A 20,887-nucleotide genomic window follows, 5' to 3' on the forward strand; every position below is an offset into this window, starting at 1 on the left:
TAAACCTACCTAGATTAGTACTAACAACAGGTGCTACCTGCTGTCAATTATGAGCTTGATACAACTTTAGATCTTGAACATTATAGGAAAATGGCAGAATCTCTCCAGAGGGATTTTCTAGAATGAAAGAATTATTCTAGTTTACTTGTATAATCTTGAAAGGGCCCTTCCAAAGGGAGTCAAATTTGTGATGCATACCTTTGGGTTTGTGCCTCTTATCCCACAACATGACCAAATCACCCTCCATGAATTTCCTTTGTTTGGCCTTCTTGTCAAAGAATATCTTCACATGCTTTTGATGCTCCATAATATGATCAACCAACTTTTTGTGCTCCTCCTCTAGCTTAGTTAGGTACATAATGTGCTTCTCCAAACCATTTTGGAAAACTAGATCCTCGATCACTTACTGTAGTTTACATATGGATAGCTCTAATGGGAGTGGAAGATTAGCTTCAACTTTGTATACCATCTTGAATGGAGAAATCTTGATTGCCTTCTTGGGTGTCACTCTATCTACCTAGAGAGCTTAATGCAATCTCTTGTGCCAATCCTTCTGGTTCTCAAAAACCAACTTTTTCATGATATTGATCAAGTTCTTATAACTGGACTATACTTGACCATTCCCTTGAGGGAAGTAATTTGATAAATGATTGAGGTATACACTATTGTCATAGTAGAACTCAATGATCTCCATAGAAGAAAATTAAGTAGAATTTTCCATTACAAGCTTCAATGGCACCCCAAACCTTACCAAAATATTGTATTTGATGAACTCACAGATGACTTCAGAAGTAGTTTTATTCATAGGCTTGGCTTCTACCCATTTGGTGAAGTAGTTTGTAGCAATGATGATATACAAATGACCAGTAGAAGAGGGAGAATTGATTGGTCCAATAAAGTTAATTCCCCACTACTAAAAGGGTCCTTCTATTACAACTAGTTTTAGAGGCAGAGAAACTAATTTAGGTTTGTCGGAGAATATCCTACATTTGTCACATTTGGCCACCCATTCATATGCATCTTTGAACATGCCAGGATAATAGTAACATTGCCTCAAAATATACTATGACTATAGATGAGAAATGCCCACCATAGGCCTCATTGTGAAAATTTTGAAGTAATCTTTCTTGTTGGGTCTTGTCCACACATCTCAAGAAGGTTCCATCTATTTCTCTCTTGTAGAGTTGGTTATTGTATATGACATACTTAGTTGATTTAATCTTGAGGTCTCCTTTATATTTATATTTTAGTCCATCCATGCAATCCCCATAAGTGATAAAATAGAAAATGTTTGAGAACCAAAGGTCTTGGAGACTGACCATTAGTGCTCTTAAAGATTCATCATCTAGACTTGAATCCCAATTTTTTGCAATTATCTTGCAAAAGCCATTCCTGTGCACCAACTTTGTTAGTTTCAGCTCAATTTCATATTCTTGTACTTTTTCTATCCACTTGCCCCTAGTATTATAACCTATCTCTTGCTAGGTTAATATGATTTTAACAACTGAGTCAAGTAAATAAACCACAATATGTAAGTGTAATACATAGAATCTAAAGTTCTTGAGCACTCTTACTAGTGAAAAGGTGTGCTTTTCCATTTGAGAGTATCTTAACTCATGCTCTTTAAGAGGAGCACTCATGAAAGTGATTGGCTCTTGGATACCTTCCTTATTTTCCTGCATGAGTTTTGTAGATAACATGTGTCTTGAGGAATAACACTATAGTATGAACTCCTTAGTGTAGTCTGGGTGGACTAGAACAGGTGCTTTGGCTATGGCATCTTTGATTTGATTGAAACACCTTCTTCTAGAATCATTACATTTGAAGCTTTGACTTCCCTTCATCATATCAACTATGCATTTAGTGATTTCAGAAAAATCAAGGATGAAGTGTCTTAGAAAGTTCACCTGTCCAAAGAAAGATTTGACTCTAGATTTTATTCCTAGTGAATTTAGCTACTGGATAGCTCTAACCCATTCTAATCAATCTTGATGCCTTCTTGGGAGACTATATGACCTAAAAATTTTCCTTTGGTAAAACAAAAGATTGAATTCTTTGGATTGAGTGAAATCCCATGCTCCCTGCATCTTCTTAGTACTTTCTCTAGGTCCCTTAGGTGATTTTCTCTTTTCTTGGAGAAGGTTGTTAGATTGTCTAGGTATATGATGATGATTTTGTCCTTGAGATCAACAAAGGAGGAGTTCATGGCCCTTTGAAAGGTTGCTCCAATATTGATGAGCCCAAAGGGCATCTTAGTATATGCAAACATTCCCCAAGGGGTGGTGAATGTTGTCTTAAACTAATCTTCAGGATCTACCTCAATTGGTTGAAACTTAAAAATCTATCTAACATGGACATTATTTTGGAGCCAACCATTATTTGCAGTAAATGATCCATGTTGGACAAGGTGTAGTTGTCCTTTAGAGATGCTTGATTCAAATTTTTGAAATCTACAAAAATTTTAATCTCCCCATTCTTCTTCCAAATAGGGACAATATTGGCTATCCATGTTGAATGGTGTATAGGGAAGATGATTCTTGCTTCCAACATCTTATGAACTTCTCTAAAGATGGTGTCTAAGACCATAGGGTCGTAATTACACTACTTCTATCTAAAGGGAGTAACTTCAGATTTGAGGGGATAAATGCATCATTCCTATCAGATAATTTTTCAAGGAAAATTATATGGCTATGAATCTTATTACCTTTGAGTTGCTCAACTCCAAGATCTAGCTCTTTCCTTGTGTTAGGGGAGAAATCTTTGCAGGTATTTTCACTTCCTTCAAAGTATTGATCACTGAAAGGTTCAGAGCCTTCTAGGAAAGATTGGATCTATTTGTCATCATTGAAGACCTTCCATGTCTCAACATTGTCAAGAACATTGGGCCTAAATAAGACTTCAACTTTATACTGATTATTTGTAAAATCTAGGTGCAGAAGTAAAAGTGAGGATAAGCAAGCTAATAAATCTATCCTTGCATTCTATTTCCTTGGAACAACTTGTATCAAGAAGGCGTCCATGTCTTCAATCTCATCCTAGATCCTATTTTTGTAATTCTTGAGCCTTGTATTCTTTATAGTATACTAAGCTTGAACTTGTTTTACTATAAGCTTTGCATCTCCTTAAGCTCTTAAGACTTTCACTCCTCTCTATTTTACACCAGTAATACCTGACAATGAAGCCTCATACTCTATTGGGTTGTTGGTGTTTTTGAATTATAGCTTCTATGTAAGTTGAGTTACATCTCCATTTGAGGATACAAGCACCACACCAGCTCCAGACCTAGTAGTAGCACAACTACCATCAAAATCTAGGGTCCAAATCTCCAGGTTAATAGAAGGTTTTGATTGTTCTTCTGAATGACTAAAGTCAGAGAACATCATGTAGTTCCCAAACTCCATCTCTTGATATAAGATCTATGCCTTAGGATCATCAAACATAAAGACCATGAATTTTTCCTTTTCCTCAGGTTCCAACTTGATCTTCTTATTACCCACATGGATTATGGCATGAGACCAATCATTTTGATTTCCTCCATTTATGTATAAGGACACATAAAATGGATTTGGTTTCTGACTAGGGGAGGTAGCCAAGACTGATGCTTCTTCCTCTTTGAAGAGCGAAGGCAAGAAAGACCTTCATTAGCTAGTGGGCCACTATCCAATTGATATTGACCATTTCTAACAGTAAAATTGACATTAGATTGAGTTTTAGCATTAGCACCACCTTTAGAATAATCTACTAACTTTTGTAATTCAATAGGATGGGTTTTTAGATAATCAAGGGGAGACACTTGGATAGGAGCATCTTTATAATAGTGTATTATGTTAAATGAGGAGTGAGACTTACCATTTGGCTCAAATTTTGAATGCTCTTTCCTCTAGGATGAGGAAGTGGATGCTCCAACTATAGCTGGGGAAGAGCTAGTCATTATATTCTAGGAGGGAACAAAGTTCACCTGATTCTTTTCTCTCTGGCTTCTTGTCACCTTGATCATCTGTATTCCATCCCAGGTGATGAAGTAGTTTCCCCCTACTTCCAAATATGATTCATACTCTAAAAAGAATATTCTAGAGTCACTATGGGTAGTAGAATCATCTTCACTTTCAAGGTACTCAATGGCTAGCTCATTACTAGTAGTGAGTTACTTATATTTGTTCATTTATGAGTAGGAATCACCATCATGATCTTCTCTTAGGTGAAATATACAAATATTTGGCTTCTTGGGAGGTGCCTCAATGGAAATCTTTTGCTAAGAAGATGGTAATTGTAGTGGTTTGTCTTCATGTGGCCTTTGGGGAATGTCTTGAATGGTTGCTAGAATAAGGAAATAAGCTTCCTCATTTGTCTTTTCATGGAAATAATTTTGTTAGATAACTTCTGGAGCATCACCTCAATGTTATGAGTTTTACTAGTGGAAGATCTTGTTGGGTATCCACTTTGAATCTCTCTTTTCCATTTCCCAGTTGCTATGAGATTGTCCTCCAACTCTATTGCTGGGGTCTGAGCATCCTAGAGATTAGCTACATCTTTACATTTGATTTGAACACTTATGTCAAGGAGTGTGGAGCTAATGAAAAACATTTTCTAGTTGTTTGCAGTAGGTCTACTTGTAGTAGGGATCCTAGTGACCAACTTATTAAACTTTACAATGAAGTCTCTCATAGGAACACTGGGTTCCTTCTTTATCTGGGTAAGTTGAGTCAATAAAGTGTGTTCGTCTTCTATACTCTTGTAGCATGCTTCAAATTGATTCTACATGTCATCCCAGGTCATAATGCATCCCACCAAGAGATGTTAAAACCAATCAACTACATTCTCAACTAGAGTTTCCAGAAACATCCTCACTTCTACATCTTCATACTAAGGACAAACAATATTGAATGTGACAAGGAAAGCTTCCATGTGCTCGTCAGCAAAGACCTTCCCATCACCATTGAATTTGGCAATTTTTTTTTGAGAAGCTCTAGGTAGGTCATTATTGGCAGCAAGCCACAGAGGGCCAATAGAATTACCCAAAGGAACAACCATTGAGGCATGAAGGATTACTGGTATGGTCTACAAAGTGACAGTAGTGAGGGTGTTACACAATGATGCAAGCTGAGTGTGAAAAATAGGAGGAGAAGAGGAATGACTATGTATTCAAGAAATAGGATGTAGTGGTAGAAAATGAGCTCAATAGATACCCTAAAACACTATATCTCATGAGTGGCCTCTCCCTCTTCTTAGAGGATCTTCTAATAGAGGGAAATCAATTTTCTACAATTCTTCAAACATAGGATTGAATTTCTCTTTACCATGAATGCTGTGGGTATATTTAGGATCTAGGGTGAACTATCTTAGTTCACAATGGGCACACTTCTCTTAGTATTCTTTCCCATAAAACTCCCACCCAATATTCAACATTAGCCTCTTCTCTTTTGAGGAAAAAGCCTACCCTTCTATGTTGGTCAAGGGAATTCTATCTTTTCTAGGTGAGGGTATGCAACTGATTTATTATGTCCTCTTGCTCATCTTGGAAGCAAAGACTAGGTTGCACTACTAGGAATTGTCCCTCATGAGGCAACACCATTTCTCCTTATGAGTTGTTATGCATGGATCAATGAATTGAGTGCCACAAAGATACACCCTAAGTTACTTAGTAAAGCCACAAAGAGACTTACTCAGAAAGCTTAGGATATATGAGTTCTCTCCCTAGTAGAGTTGCCAAAAATTGTTGGTTAATAGTTTGTCTCCCTTATCTTTTTGGTTTATACCTTGATCCTTAAACTACCGAATGGCTTATGGAGGATAAAGAAGTTAACAACAAAATGGGTTAGTGTAGTAATCTATCAAAGACCCCTAAATTGAAAGGTACAACTCCCTTTTAAATGAAATATTTGCAGTGAATTTTGTTTTTTGAGTTTTGAGGTAACTCTTAACTAGAGAGAAGAAGATGAAAATACCAAATTTCTCAACACTTTAAACAACTTAGGTAAGTGAAAATGGGGACTAACTCACAACATGCAATCTATTCTGACTTTAATGCAAGAAATGTAACATGCATAACCAACTACAATAGTAGGAGAAAAAGAAAAGATGACAAAATGGGTAATTCCCAGATTACAAAGTTAAATGATATTATGAAAATACCTAGATTTTCTATCTCTTAGCCACTCCATCAACCAATTTTTGACCTCCTTATGCAATGAGTTACACTAAATACATGAACTATGGTGTATAGAAAAAAGAACAAAGGGAAGCTTATGCTAAAGAAAGTAAGGCATACAATCTATTGAATGGAGGAAATAAAACCTAGTTCATTAACATTCATTCAATTTTCAACAAAAGCCAGTTCATTCCAAATACTACACTATATCTAAATGAACAACATAATTAAAATTGGACTTAGAGTCACACATAGTAGTCCCAGCTACAAGGGTTAGCCCAAAAGTAATTTTTCCAATCTTATTAACTTCTCAAAAAGTTACATATATAAGCCTTCTCAAAATGGCCAATTATAATAGATGATTGCATTATAGAGCATCTCTAAAAAGAATAAGCTAAAAATAAGACAAGCTTGAATCATTTTCCATTAAAAAGAATGAAAAAATGCCATGAATGGATACAAAAAGAAAGAAGAAAGAGAAAGAAATGTCTAGAAAAGCATCAAAACATCATGCCTTCTTAGGAGTAACTACTTTAGCTTTGTAAGATTTCATAGGATTAGTTACTTTGTCTAGTTCCTCAACATTTGGAATGGTTATTTGTTAGCTTGAATCATCCAATAGTCGTGCATCTCAGTAAATTATTCAATTTTGGTGACCCTTGATTGGAACTTCTCTAATTCTCTTCGCATGATTGAGTCTTCTACTAAGAGTTCTTGGATCTTTGACATTTGGAAGTTGAGTGGATCAATAGCTTCATCAAAAAATGCCAAGAATTTTGATTTCATTCTCTCAACATCCACAAGCTTACCATTTGTAGACACATAGGACTTTGTGTGCAATATCTTCAGATATTCAAACAATTCTCAACAACCTTCTGCACTAGGTCATGTACATCCTTGATCTCATTTGAAAATCTCATAGAGCTCTCTATAATAAAATCAAAGGATTATTTCTAGTGAAACAATGACTCATTTCCTATCTTGGAGATCCCATTGGTAATGATAACATTGGTCTTCATGTCAATAACTTCTTGCAATAGGGCCAAATGCTCTATTAGTTTGTTTGTTACCTTTTGTACAGTGATCTGATGATTGGAAGCTACTTCCCTTAGCTTGTGAGAATCTAACACTAGACTTCCCAAATTTTCAATTAATGGGGGACCCTTAGCCTTCATCTGGTCTACCCATGTTTGGCCAACTTTCCAAATTGCCTCTCTTGTTGCATCTTTAGGAGTAGATTTTTGTTCTCATTTGTATTCGGGTCAAATTGTCTTGATGAAGTGCTCCCATCAATTGTCTACTTGAGACCTTCAAGACCTTATTTTCTACTCTATTCTCTTCCAACTTATCTTTAATCTTCTCATTGGTGGACTTCCATATGTTCACCATGGAATCATAAACAGGGATACCAAGGTCCATCATTCTGATCTAGAAGTCATCTTTGGAAATCTCATGGAATTTACCTTCCTTTTGTGGCTCGACAACCTCTACCAGTATGTGGCTAGTAGTTGAATCAGTGGCCAATGTAGCATTTTTTTTCTACTTTTTTGTTTTCTTGGATGACTGAGATGAGGTGGCTTGTGTGAGAAAGTCTTTTGATGGAGCCACTTCTTCATATCTCCACTTCTTCCTATAAATGGTCTCTTTGAGCCATGACTTAGTAAAGAGCACATTGATAGCTGAATGGAAGGGAGTAGGATTGAATAGCTTCCTTAGTATCAAGGGAGTTTTCTTGCTCTAGGAAGCAATAGGGAATGTAATGGCCTTAGTCATTGAGAGGGCCAAGGTATTCCCTTGCTAAGATGCATCTTTTTCTTAGCCATCCATGGGTTTGGTGTCACCATCCAAACTGATGATTGGTTTAAGGGAGGTAGGCTTGGCCACTAATTTCTCTTATTCTTTCTCCTTGTCCTTTTCTCCTGCCTTCTCCCCAAATTTTCTAGTGTCTGAAAGAGAGCCACCTCTACAAGTAAGAGTGATTGGTAGATTCTTATCTAGAGGCTAGTCTCCACCTTGACCAATAGACTATGATGAGCTTGTAGATGTTGAAGTAGTAGCTATGGTGGTGGCTATTTCAGTTGACTGGGAAACTCCAGAAGGTATTCCATTGTTGAATAAGTAGCCTATTCCTCTTCTTCCATGCTCGGGTCCACTCTACCCACTTATTTGTTCTTTTAATTATTTGATGTATGAGGACCTATAGGTGGGGTAGAAAAAATCGGGGTGCCTTTTATCTTCTCATATAATGTAAGGTGTATGTAGGCTCCATCATTTGCAAGGTCACAAACATCAATATAATCATTATATAACTTAATCTCATCAATTGTTAGCCATGACCAATTTTTTTTACTAGGTCTAGTATTCTTTGAGACACCTTGCCTACTAATCTTTAATAGCTAGAACATGCCTGAAGGCATATCCCAACTTTAAGTGTTCCTTTACAAAATTAACTGGATCATATTGAGCCTTGAATACCTCATAGTCCACCAACTTGATTTTGTTCTCAAAGCTCTTCACCAAATTCTAAGCATCAAATCTAAAAGCATATGAATAGGCTCTAGCTATTATGGGGAAGGGATTCCCAACTATTTTTTTCACATTTGAAAATAAGGTGTTTACTTCAAGAATTTGTTGACATAACTCGACTAGAACCACCTTGTCCTTTGGGTACTTGGAAAACCTCTTGGGAAAACCATCAAAGACACCTATCCGTAGATATGAGAAGCTCAAATATTGGATGAATGAGAATCCAAATTAGATAATATCCAAGATTTCTTATTATGAGAATCTCATTTTAGGGCATCCTTGCAATTCCTGACATAGCCTCATTGTGAAGGCATCATTTACCACTAGATACTCCTCAAAATTTCTTTGTAGCTACAGATATGGGTAGAACTCATATACCTATGTGCACTTGTCATAATTCTAGATGCTAGGAAGGAGGGGCCACAAGTGGTGAGTATCCAACTATTTAAACTTTTCATTCACTTGCACATAAAAAATGTTATCTCTAGAAGCTATATTACTTTACTTAGAGTAAAGTGATATTACAAAAATAAACTTAACAAAACAAGTGCTTAAGTTCTGTGGGGATTGCCTTATTTCACTTCAAAATTTGGAATGTAGAAATACTTGATAATATCAACATATGCGAGGGAGAGAGAGAAACTTAGCTTTTTTGCAAACCTAGTTTCCTTCTATTTGGAATCATAGTGTGGGAAGTGATCCTTTTTTTGCTTCTGCATTTCATTCTTTCACTTTCTATCTTAAGCATTTAACACTTCCTTTCCTTTATATCGGGGTCACATTCTCACCACTAACTTTTTTGAAAGTGTCTTTTGAGCATCTCCGAACAACATTTGCACTTTCTAATTTCAAAGCTTTCAGACAAGTGGCCTTTTTCATTACCTAGGAATGGAAAAGCCTTCTATGAGTAACATTTTCCAAAACAAAGTAAAGCTAAAAACACTTCTACCTTTATCTCAGTCTGATGCTCTTAACACTAAATCTCGAGCATGCCTCACTAATTAAGAGCTCAAAATAGTTCATCAATATCATAGTTTTACTTCTTGTATGTAAAGGCTTGGATTTCATATAAATCATTGTAGCTTTGGAAGAAGAACAAAACACCTTCACTTCCATTATTGTGTAGCAAAAAACTCATAGACCTTCTTTTTCTTATGAAAGTAGAGTTTACCTCTACAACATGAATGGGCTTCTTCCTAACTTCAATATGTAGCTTTGTGGGTCTTTTTATAATGACATAATCATAAGCACAACTTGCTAATCACTACCATAGCTTCATTCTTTTGATACACACTTGATTAAGTTCAATGTAGGGGAAAATTAGCCTAATTTCTTAGAATCCATAGGAAAAGGATGTTGAGGCAAGATAACATATAGTTAATCATGGAAAAACTATTTCTCATTGGGAAAATTCCCAAACACATCCCAACCATACCTAGATCACCTACCCCATGCACATCAAAAAAATAGAAAACTCACATAGAATGATGGGTAAAGGTAATGCAAGGGTACTTGGATAATATAGAAAGCTAGGTACTCAAGAAAGATGAGAAGTAAGTAACATAAATGATACTTAGAAATCACACTTGAACAAAAACTCACTTAAATATGAATGATTTTAAGTTTTACAAGGGTAGGACTAAAACTTGGCAACATGTTTATAGGTATATCATGTACAAGTAATGAATAAAGGTTGTAATGAATTTTTGTATTCATTTTTCACATGTCATAAGACTTAGGGGGAGAGCTCATTTTTGTATTGATATGACAAAGTGTTTTTTTCACTAATGTCAAAGGGTGATATTGTTGGTATCTCTAATCACTATTGTCTATTAGTGTTAAATCACTTAGTCATATACAAGGCAGAGTCAGGCAGTCATCATTGTGACCAAGATACTCTACATAGGCTGAAGGCATATACATAAGATAATATGTATCAAGTAATTCTATAGAATCCAAGAAAGTATGGTCATAGATAAATTTTCTATATGGATTGAGCTCATTTAGCGACCATGCAAGTCATCAATGATCGAGTAAAATTCAAAGTATACAAGTATCGAGTGATATAGTATGTGTCGAGCATAGTATATGCTGAGCACAATATATGCCAAGCATAAGAAGATTAATCAAGTTTGAGAAACACTAATGCCAAGAAATGAAGAGTCTACATAAAAGTTAGGAATAGAACAGAGTTTTAGGTAAAATGATTATCAAGCCAACTTGGAAGAATGATTTAAGTTTTGAAAAGGTTATTACAAAAAATTTACATGGCATGGATCACATATCCCCATGTTTATATTCAATGATTAGGATGAAGAGGCAAAGCATTGAACCATTTAGAAACTCTTCACAGAATCTTTATATAGTGATGATCTTAACCTAGATCAAGTGTAGAAGTGATTGTGTGCATGTGTGTGAAGATCAAAGAGGAGAAGTTTAGAAGTCATTCAAGGGTTTTGTTATCATCTAACAGAAAAAGTGACCTATTCATAAGCAGTGAAAGTGGAAGGGAAAGACAAGAGTATTAGATCAGAGGAGAGGATCAATTATAAAGGAGAAGACTCAAAATAAGCTTGCAGAGAAAACTAAGAATCAAGTATTGAGTAAATTTTAACATACTTGAATCAAGGTAAATATCTTAATAGAGTGGTGTTAATAGATCTTTGTAAATATCCTAATAGAGTCCTTACTTAGTTGTAAGTGTCAAATCCTCTAACAAGGTGAAACCTAACAATTTCTTAAGTCTTTAATATGACAGACTCCTCACGGAGTAGATTATATGTTATGGTCAAACATTGTAACCTTAACTTGTTAACTTTATTAGCACAATAATGAATATTTGTGGGTGTCATCTGCACCCCAGTTTTACCTTCATCTTGGAGGGTTTTTGGGTAACAAATATTGTGTTATGTGTTATTACTTTCATGCATGTAATTGAATTGATGTCCTTGTTAAAACAAGTTTACATTTATAGATTTGTATCCATAAGTTATTATTGGATGTGGATGAATCTGTGAAAAGGTATAAATTGTTATAGATTTTGATTCATCCCCCCTCTTAGTATCTAGTTTACTCCTTCATAAATCAATATTTAATGAATGAGAACTTTGATATGTAATGGTATAATTTTTGGGATGATTTAATGAAATGTTATTTTCTTCATAGAATGATAAGAAAATGAGTAAAACAAGATTACACTCCATTATTTGGAATTGATCCACATCCAAATAATTGGGAACCATTATATCAACAAGGGATATTTTCCAATATATCTTTATGAGGTAGTGAAATCTTCAAAATCTCTCACATTGAGATTTGGGTGGGTATCTTTTGAAGTTGATTTACCAAATTATATTTTATTGAAGTGGATGGAATGTCATTTGAATATGGCTTCCTATTTTTCTCCTATAATGTCATTTTGGATTAGTTTCTTGTGATGACATATATAGGTTTCTTCTCTTGTTTATCCTTGATAATAATAACAATAATAACATTGTCAAGAGCTGATAAGGTATTGATAGTGTTATCTAGGTATGAGGAAATCTCACCTTATCTCCATTCTTTTTGGTTTATGTTTTATTTGATGATTATCCTTTTTCATCACTTGATGAAGGAGTTTTAGATACTGTGTGATCATCACTATTCATGTTTACAACCATTTTTCCATTGAAAATAAAATCTTGAACAATATACTTTAACCTCATACAATCATTGGGTATTTTACCCTTATTCTTATAGAAATTAATATTATGAGCTGTTCTGCAAAGAGGTTTGTGCTTTGGTTTCATTCTCTCTTAATTCAGGTAACATAATTATCTCATTTTCCAATAGTGTCTTCAAATAAAATTCAAGAGGTTCCACCAAGTGTGTAAACTTCTTTTGGTGGATATTGTTAATTTCTAGGTTGGTTGGTATCTTGACTATTATTAGATTGGATGTTATTTGATTAGTTGGTATTTTTATTGATTATTAGAGAGAAATAATAGTTTAGGTTTGAGATTATTAGCATTCATCATTCCATCATTCATCATTCCATCATTCACTATGTATTTATTTTCACTCAAACAAAATTGGGGTTTGTTATTGTTATTGTTTTTGTTAATGGTTAGAGAATTATTGTTGTTACAATTATTTTAATTAGAGTTGTTTTTTGAAAATCCCTTAGTGTCCTTATATAACTTTAATTCACCTTCCTTACTAGGGCATCCTCTATAATCTTCTAGAATGAAGGAGGACATTGTAGTTGGAGACAAATGTTCATATCACTAGTCAAATTATTGATAAAAACATCCATTTTCTCTTGTTTCTATACACTTCTACATATTTTACAAATATTCTTGTCCATCTTTTTAAAAATTTCAAAAATGATTCTCCATTTCATTACATGATTTTATAAAGGTTTAACATAGTAATCTTGTGTTATGTGTTATAGGATTATTTGTTGGTAAATTTTTAAGTAATTTTTGGGATGTGTTTATGTTAGTGATAAATTTGAAAACCACTCCATGGTTTTCCCTCCCAAACTCCTTGGAAATAACCTCACAAGGTATATTTTCTCATGTATAAACTCCATACTTAGAGTGAAGTATTTTCTATTGTATTCTTGGGGATCTAAGGTACCCATGTACTTTTCATACTTAGGAATATCTACTTTTTGTGAGAAGGGTACCATGTTCAAATTTTATTTAAAGGAGAAAAGACAAATATCTTCCAAAACATATCTTTTCATTAACACTCATTTGAATATTGTGATTTTTTTATTGTAAAGGCTTGATTTATTTATTCAAGAAGTCTATAAGATTAACGTCAACTTCATCTTGTTTAAAATTTGAAATATCAAAGTCATGAGGTAACTTGACTCCTAGTTGTGTTAGGGTCATAAAATACCTTTCTTTTTCCAATTTAAGAACCCTTGCCACAAGTTTTTGAAATAAAGGTCTTGTTGAGCCTCTCTCACATTTCCTTCCATAATATATTCATCATCATGACTATTATTATTGTTATACTTAGACATGGTGTGAGGCCTTGCCCCGACCCTTCGTAGCCTTAGTTGTTACTTTATCATTTTGATACTCACGACTCGAGATGTCGAGACATTATCAGATACTTGAACATATCATATTATTTCATGTTGTGTGATGTTATTTTCAGATATTTGATGTTCGTCATTTAAGGTTTTAGGTATATGTATGTTGATGAATTAAGTAAAATGTAGGATTAACACATTGATTTTGGAATATTTATGGTTAAGGATATAAGTAGGATGCAAGAAACCCTGATTGATGTATGTTTCAATTTATGTGAATTTATGATACGTATACATACATATGTACATGTGATTTTTGGGACTACTGATGTGTGCAATGAGTGTGTAGATATTTTAGCCGAGAAAACCAATGGAGGAATATAACTGATCTCTATGTGCTAATTTTGGAAACCTTGTTGTTCGTAGTTCAAGTATTTTAAATTGAGATGTATGTATGTATCCTTATGTGATCAGTAATTGTTAATGTTCGTAACTATGCTCTTTTAGTGTCGCTTGACACTCGTGAATTGTTTGTGCTCTTTAGTGTGCTGATTAGGGTTACCTGTGTAACCTTTGGACCTAGGTTGGATTTAGTCAGTGTCAGTTTGCTAATTTGGTTCTTAATCAAGTTTAGTCACCCCTAATTCGGATTAGTGCTTAATCTATATTGTTAGAGTTCTTAGATGGTCCTATTTAATTCCTAGCTTTTGTTTGGCTCTAAACCTATTCCTAAGGCTTTAAAACATGGAATATTTATACCCAAGGGGTATGGGTATAAGTTGGGGGTCTTTTCCAACATCTAAGCCCCTTTTATTGACTTTTGAGGCCACTCAAAAAGTCTCTTTTTGCTTTTGTGCGAAAATTGACTATGGCTACCATGAGTTTCATTACCCCACCCCCACTTAGTGTTTAACCATAGCGTGGGTTGAGTTAGGAGTTTCTAAAATTGTAAGTGGGTGGGAGAAGTTATTGATCCTTTTGGTGGTTGAGTTTGAGGCTTATTTAGAGGCCCTTCTTGGTCTAGTAGAGGTTGTTACCCAATCTCTACATTTAGAGAGGAGTTTTGGAAGATTGAAGCAAGGAAGGGAAAAGCTCTACTCAAACTTGTTCATTTTCCATTACCTCTTTGTGCAGGTAGGAATTCTTATCTCCCTTGTTCATATTTTCATGTTTGTTTCATGCTTATGCTACCTTGTTGTTGTTTGAATGTTTGTATGTTTGTGGGTATGTTGGGAAGCTTTGAAAACCATGTTATTTTGAATGATTTCCTTTCATGTTTTTGTATGAAGTTTTGAGATGTTCTTGCATGGGTGTTTTGGCATTACTCACCCTTGGAGAGGGCAGAAGTGGCCAATTTCAGGAAAGGGCATTTTAGTTGGACTCCAACATTGTAGAGTCTCTTTTCAGGATGAGAAGAGGTAGAGAGGGTAGGGTGTTATGGGCCCCTACTTGTTAGCACAAACCACGTATGAGTTTTGGCATGTAAGAATGGAAGAATGGAAGTTCTTGATTTATAGCCCCGATTGGGCACCTAGTTTGGTGTTGTGTCTGACATCTCTTGCTGGAAAAATCCACCTTTCCCTAGTTTTGATTCATTGTGAATCCTATTGTGAAAACCTTGTATGAATACGCATGTTTGAATTGTTTCTTGGTCATGCTTGTGGTCACCTGATCATATTATTTTTCCTCCATGGTTCGTAGAAATGTGTTGCAGAATTTGGTATGGAACCCTTGATGAGTGATGTAGAGGTGGCAGTGGAAACGCTTCACAAGATGCCCAATCACTCTAGGCACTCCTATCAAGGCAAATTCACAAACCAACCTTGGTTTTGGTTCAACAACTATATGAACTCCTTCCCAAATGAGTTATGATGATTTCCTAGTCAATCAAATGACCACAAGACACAAATCAATTCAAGACAACTTCCTTCTTTAAGGACACAATCCCTGAATTTTGGCAAAATAGGAATTTAGGGTATAATGACTTATCCAACTGCAAAAATGTATTCAAAACACCTTAATATGTCCAAATGACACAATCCAACCTATTAGCTTGGTTCCCAAAACACTACAATGACAAATGTGGGTTTGGACCTAGAAATCCTTGTAGGTCTCCCAAACCTGTTTTAGAGAAATAACTTTGTATTCTTCTGAATAACTCTGCAAATAAATCCCACTTTCAGATACCCTTTTGGATGTTCTAACAAATCCCAAAGACTCAGATTCTAGAGTTAATCTAGCATATGGCAAATTCACAAAGTTCAACAGGCCTAATGTGCACCTTAGGCTTGGATTTCAAGGTAAACTTGCTAGGGATGGGTTCTCACCCCCCAAATCTGGTCTTAGGATGACTTGTCTTGATCAAACAACAACAATTCCACCAATTTCTAGGATCCTAATAATCCCATACACTCAAAATCTGCAAATCCTATAATTCCGGGTCCAAATCAATGGTTAGATTTGGCCTAGGGCTTGAATGTTCTGATCCACCTTGTTGAAACTATGACTCCTACTCCTAAAATGGTAAAGGAAATTATGTTTGCTAGCAGATTCATTGGGTTTGATCCAATTTGAATGGTGCAGTCGCGACCTACACATCCATCTTTGATCAAACCCTGGTTTGTGAGGGTTTGCAGGTTGTTTAGGAAGAAATGAGGACAACTTTCAGCACCGATCTCCTTTTGCCTCCAAACCAAGTGCAACAGAGAGGTAAGTCACCAAGGATTACAAAAATGTTACTATGCCTTCATCTGGTGTCCGTACCGTATGTGTGGATCCCAAACAGCAGAGAAATTGACAAGAAAACAACTGGATCTTTATTATTTCTCAAGCAAAATGAATACAATGTCATCTGTTCTGAAGGGGAAGATGACTTAGTGTTTAAATAGGCCCATAAGATCGATCAAATGCTCAGAGGATGGTTGGAATTAGTTCCACACCAGTCCGAGCAACTTCTTCAAAACTGCTCAGCAACTTTTTCAAAGTTGCTTGACAACATTTGCAACTTTTTTGCAATTTAGTTTGTTTGATCTTCAAACCTTATGAAACTTGCCCAAACCTATTCAAATGACTCAAAAAACATGAGAAATGACATTTTCCACTAAGTGGATACAAAACATAACTTATTTCCTAATCTAGCCCTCTAAAGTACTATTTAGCCCTTTAGGCTACTTGGCACATGGTTTATAGAACACCATATTGTACCAAGTGCCTTTACAATATGGGCACATTATTCCAAGACTAATCAACCTATCTAATTTCCATTTATACAAGGAAACAAGATCAATTAGCATTTATAGGTCCATGACCCATGGTGTCTAGGTTTCATTGAGACCTTGCCTCCTTGTCATCTTCTTTGTATGCCCTTGGTGCTCTGCACCATACTACCCACCTTCAAAGAACTCAAGTCCCTTGAGTTGGGATTGAGTCAAAATCAAAACCTGCCTTCTCAATTTCCTTCTTTGTCATCCAAGTTTCATCTTCATGAGGACATCCAACCCACTTGACCAAATAGGTATAATAGGTATGCTTCCTTGTTTGTCTAGTGACTTTCTTGTCTAGAATGCATTCAATCTTTGGTGGAATGACCTTTGGCAATGGAGTCTCTGTCACCTTGTCTTGTATATCTATCCCTGCATCACATGTGTTAGATTCCTTATAAGCATAAAGATCAGAGACATTAAAAATAGGTGATAGACCAATCTCTGGTGGGAGTTCAATCTTATATGCATTGTTGCCACATCTTTGCAGAATCTTGAAGGGTCCTGCCTTCTTCATCATAAGCTTGGTGTATTGCCCTTTAGGCAATCTCTCCTTCTTAAGGTGCACCATCACAAGGTCACCTACTTTGAATTGCAAGTCTCTCCTCTTTTTATCTGCATGGTTTTTGTACTTATCTGCTGCCTTTTGTAACCTGTCCTTCACTTGTTGCTGTACATCCTTCATCACATTAGCAAAATCTTCTGCTTGTGCACTCTTCCTCTCAATTGTATTGACATCTCTCAGTTCAAGAATACCTCTAGGATGATCCCCATAAACTATTTGAAATGGAGTGAGGCCTGTACTCCTATTAACTGAATCATTATAGGCATATTTTGCCTGAGATAGTATGGTATCCCATGACCCTCCATGTTGTTGTGATAGGCATCTTAGTAAGTTACCTAATGACCTATTTGTGACTTCAGTTTGGCCATCAGATTGGGGATGGCATGCTGATGAGAAATTCAAGTTTGTACCTAACCTTTTCCATAGTGTCCTCCAAAAATGACCAAGGAATTTGGGATCCCTATCAGAAATGATTGATCTAGGCAATCCATGGAGTCTTACTACTTCCCTAAAGAAGAGTCCTGCAATGTGAGATGCATCGTGTGTAGACCTACAAGGAATGATGTGGGCCATTTTAGAAAATCTGTCCACGATTACAAACACACTATCATGACCTATTTTTGTCTTAGGTAGGCCTAACACAAAGTCCATACTAATGGAATCCCATGGTCTGCAAGGAATAGGAAAGGGAGTATATAACCCAGCATTAGATGTATGGCCCTTGGCCTTTTGGCATATCCAACAACTCTCCACAAAACTTCTGACATCTGCCTATAATTTTGGCCAATAATAGAACCTCTTCACTTGTTCCAATGTTTTATCCAGTCCAAAATGACCTGACATGCTGCCACAGTGCTTTTCCTTGATTATGTTCTCTCTACAAGAACCCTTAGGCACACATAACTGTCCACCCTTGAAGAGCAATCCTTCCTGAATCAGAAAATCTGCATAATCAGTATGATACCTGTCATTCATTTCAAGGCAAACATTATATATTTCTTTGAAATCATCATCATGAGGATACATGTCCTTCATGGAATCTATTCCAACACTCTCAAGATCAATTTTTTGTATCATTAAGTTCCTCCTACTCAATGCATCTGCAACCTTATTTGCAATGCCTTTCTTGTGCTTAATTGAAAATGTGTATGCTTGCATGAATTCCATCCATTTTATGTGTTTCTAACTTAGTTTGTCTTGTCTATTAAGGAAACTCAAGGCTTGGTTATTAGTGAACACTATAAATTCCTTAGGTAACAAGTAATGCCTCCACCTTTTCAAGGATTGAACCATGGCATATAGTTCCAAGTCATATACTGAATATTTTTGCTTGGCATCATTGAGTTTCTCACTAAAAAATGCTACTGGTCTGCCCTCCTGACTTGGCACTCCCCCAATTGCTTTGATACTTGCATCACACTCAACTGTAAACACTTTGTTAAAATTAGGGAACCTAAGGATAGGTGCATCACAAGCCATTCATAGAGACCCTCAGTGGTTTTGAATGCTGTCTTCCACTCATCACCCTCTTTGATCCTTATTTGGTGATATCCACTCTTTAGGTCCACTTTAGAATACACCTTGGCTCCCCCTAGGCAATCAAGCAGATCTTCCATTCTAGGCATGGGGAATCTATACCAGATTGTAATTTTGTTTATGGCCCTTGAATTAGTACAAAGCCTCCAAGTTCCTTCCTTTTTGGGTGCAAGTACAGTAGGTACTGCACATGGGCTCACACTTTTCCTTATGAGGCCTTTAGACAACAACTCACCTATTTGTTTTGCTATCTCTTCATTCTGCTCTGGTGTCAACTTGTAGGCAGCTTTGTTTGGCAATGTAGCCCCTGGTATAAGGTCAATGCAATGGCTTACTTCCCTCTTAGGTGGAAATGTAGATGGGACACTACCTGCCACAATCCCATGGTACTTGTGCAACAAATCCCTGACTTCTTTTGGCCCTATATCTTCTCTCCTTTGGTCTGCCTTTGGCTTGCCTTTGATCAGGTTTCTAGACTCTTGTTTGGGTCTAAAAACAATGGCAAAACATGGTGTATCCTTCTCCTTCAAGGTTTTCAAGAATTCTTTCTCCCCTACCAATGCAACACTACTAACCACATGATCAGACTTGTCATCATCCGGTAAAGGTTTCATGGTGTAGTTAATACCCCCCTTGGTTATGGTGTAGAGGTTTGTTTCCCCATCATGTTTAGACTTGACATCAAACTGCCATGGCCTCCCTAATAAGAGGTGGCATGCATCCATTTCGGTTACATCACATAAAACTCTGTCAGAATATTCCCCTAAGGTAAAATCTACCCATACTTGTTCATTGACCAGAGTTTGTTTGTCTTTTGTTAACCAAGAAGCTTTATAAGGGTATGGGTGTGGTATCCTAGGTAACTTTAATTTGTCCACCATTTCTTTAGATGCTATATTATCAGTTGATCCTGAATCTACAATTAGCTTACATACCTTTCCCTTCACTTTGCAATGTGTCCTAAACAAGGCTTTTCTTTGAGGTGGTTCTGCAGGGGATGGCACTTCGAGTAGGGTCCTTTGCATCATGAGGAACTCACCTTGTTCTGCATCTGCAGGTCTTGAAGTGGCAGTTTGGTATGTAGTGGTGTTCTGACCATCTTCTTCTTCTTGTAACAGATTGACCCTTCTATCTCCGGATCTACTGCTGTCTCCTCCTTTTTGGGGACATCTAAAGGATTGATGCCCTGTCTGGTTACAAGTAAAGAATCTGCCAGTGAAGACCTGGCCTCCTCTGCCTCTGCCAGCACCTCTTCCTCTATTGCCATTGGTTCCCCTTCCTCTAAAGGCTCCCCTCTGATTGGATTCTAACTCTGCACTCTGATTTTTGTTTTCATCCTTGAAGAAAGAGTTCCTTCCTTGGAACCTTCCTCCTCTACCTCTGAAGTTGCTGCCTCTCCCTTTATTTGACTCTCCTCTCCTTTTATGTTTCTCCTCAATCTTCAAAGCAAGGTTGAAGCATTGATGGACTGATTCCAAATTGATCAATGCCAACTCATCTTGTATGCTAAACTTCAGGCCACTAACATACCTTGCCAATTTTTGCTTGTTGGTCTCATTAACTTTGGCCCTAAGGGTCAAGTTGTGAAATTCTTGTGTATAGGTGCTTACATCAGCATCCCTTTTTATTAGATTGTGCAACTTCTAATTCACAAGGATCTCATAATCCTCTGGCACAAATTGCCTCCTTATCTCAGCCTTCATCCTACTCCAAGTGGTGATAGGCTCCTTTCCATCTTCAACTCTTTCATTTTGCACAAAGTTCCACCAACTAAGTGCAGGCCCTTTCAATTTGGCCTTTGCCATCTTCACTTTTTGGCTAGGAGG

General features: G+C 36.3%; 1 pseudogene; it reads right to left on the reverse strand.

The window, feature by feature from the left end:
* LOC149534210 (glutamate--tRNA ligase, cytoplasmic-like) overlaps nt 1–19,786 on the reverse strand; it is a 51,023-nt pseudogene extending 31,237 nt beyond the window's left edge.
* Nucleotides 19,787–20,887: the final 1,101 nt, after the last annotated feature.

Source organism: Cupressus sempervirens, chromosome 10, assembly GCF_028749045.1.
Source record: "Cupressus sempervirens isolate cs-2001-9-10 chromosome 10, ASM2874904v1, whole genome shotgun sequence".
NCBI classification, from domain to species: Eukaryota; Viridiplantae; Streptophyta; class Pinopsida; order Cupressales; family Cupressaceae; genus Cupressus; species Cupressus sempervirens.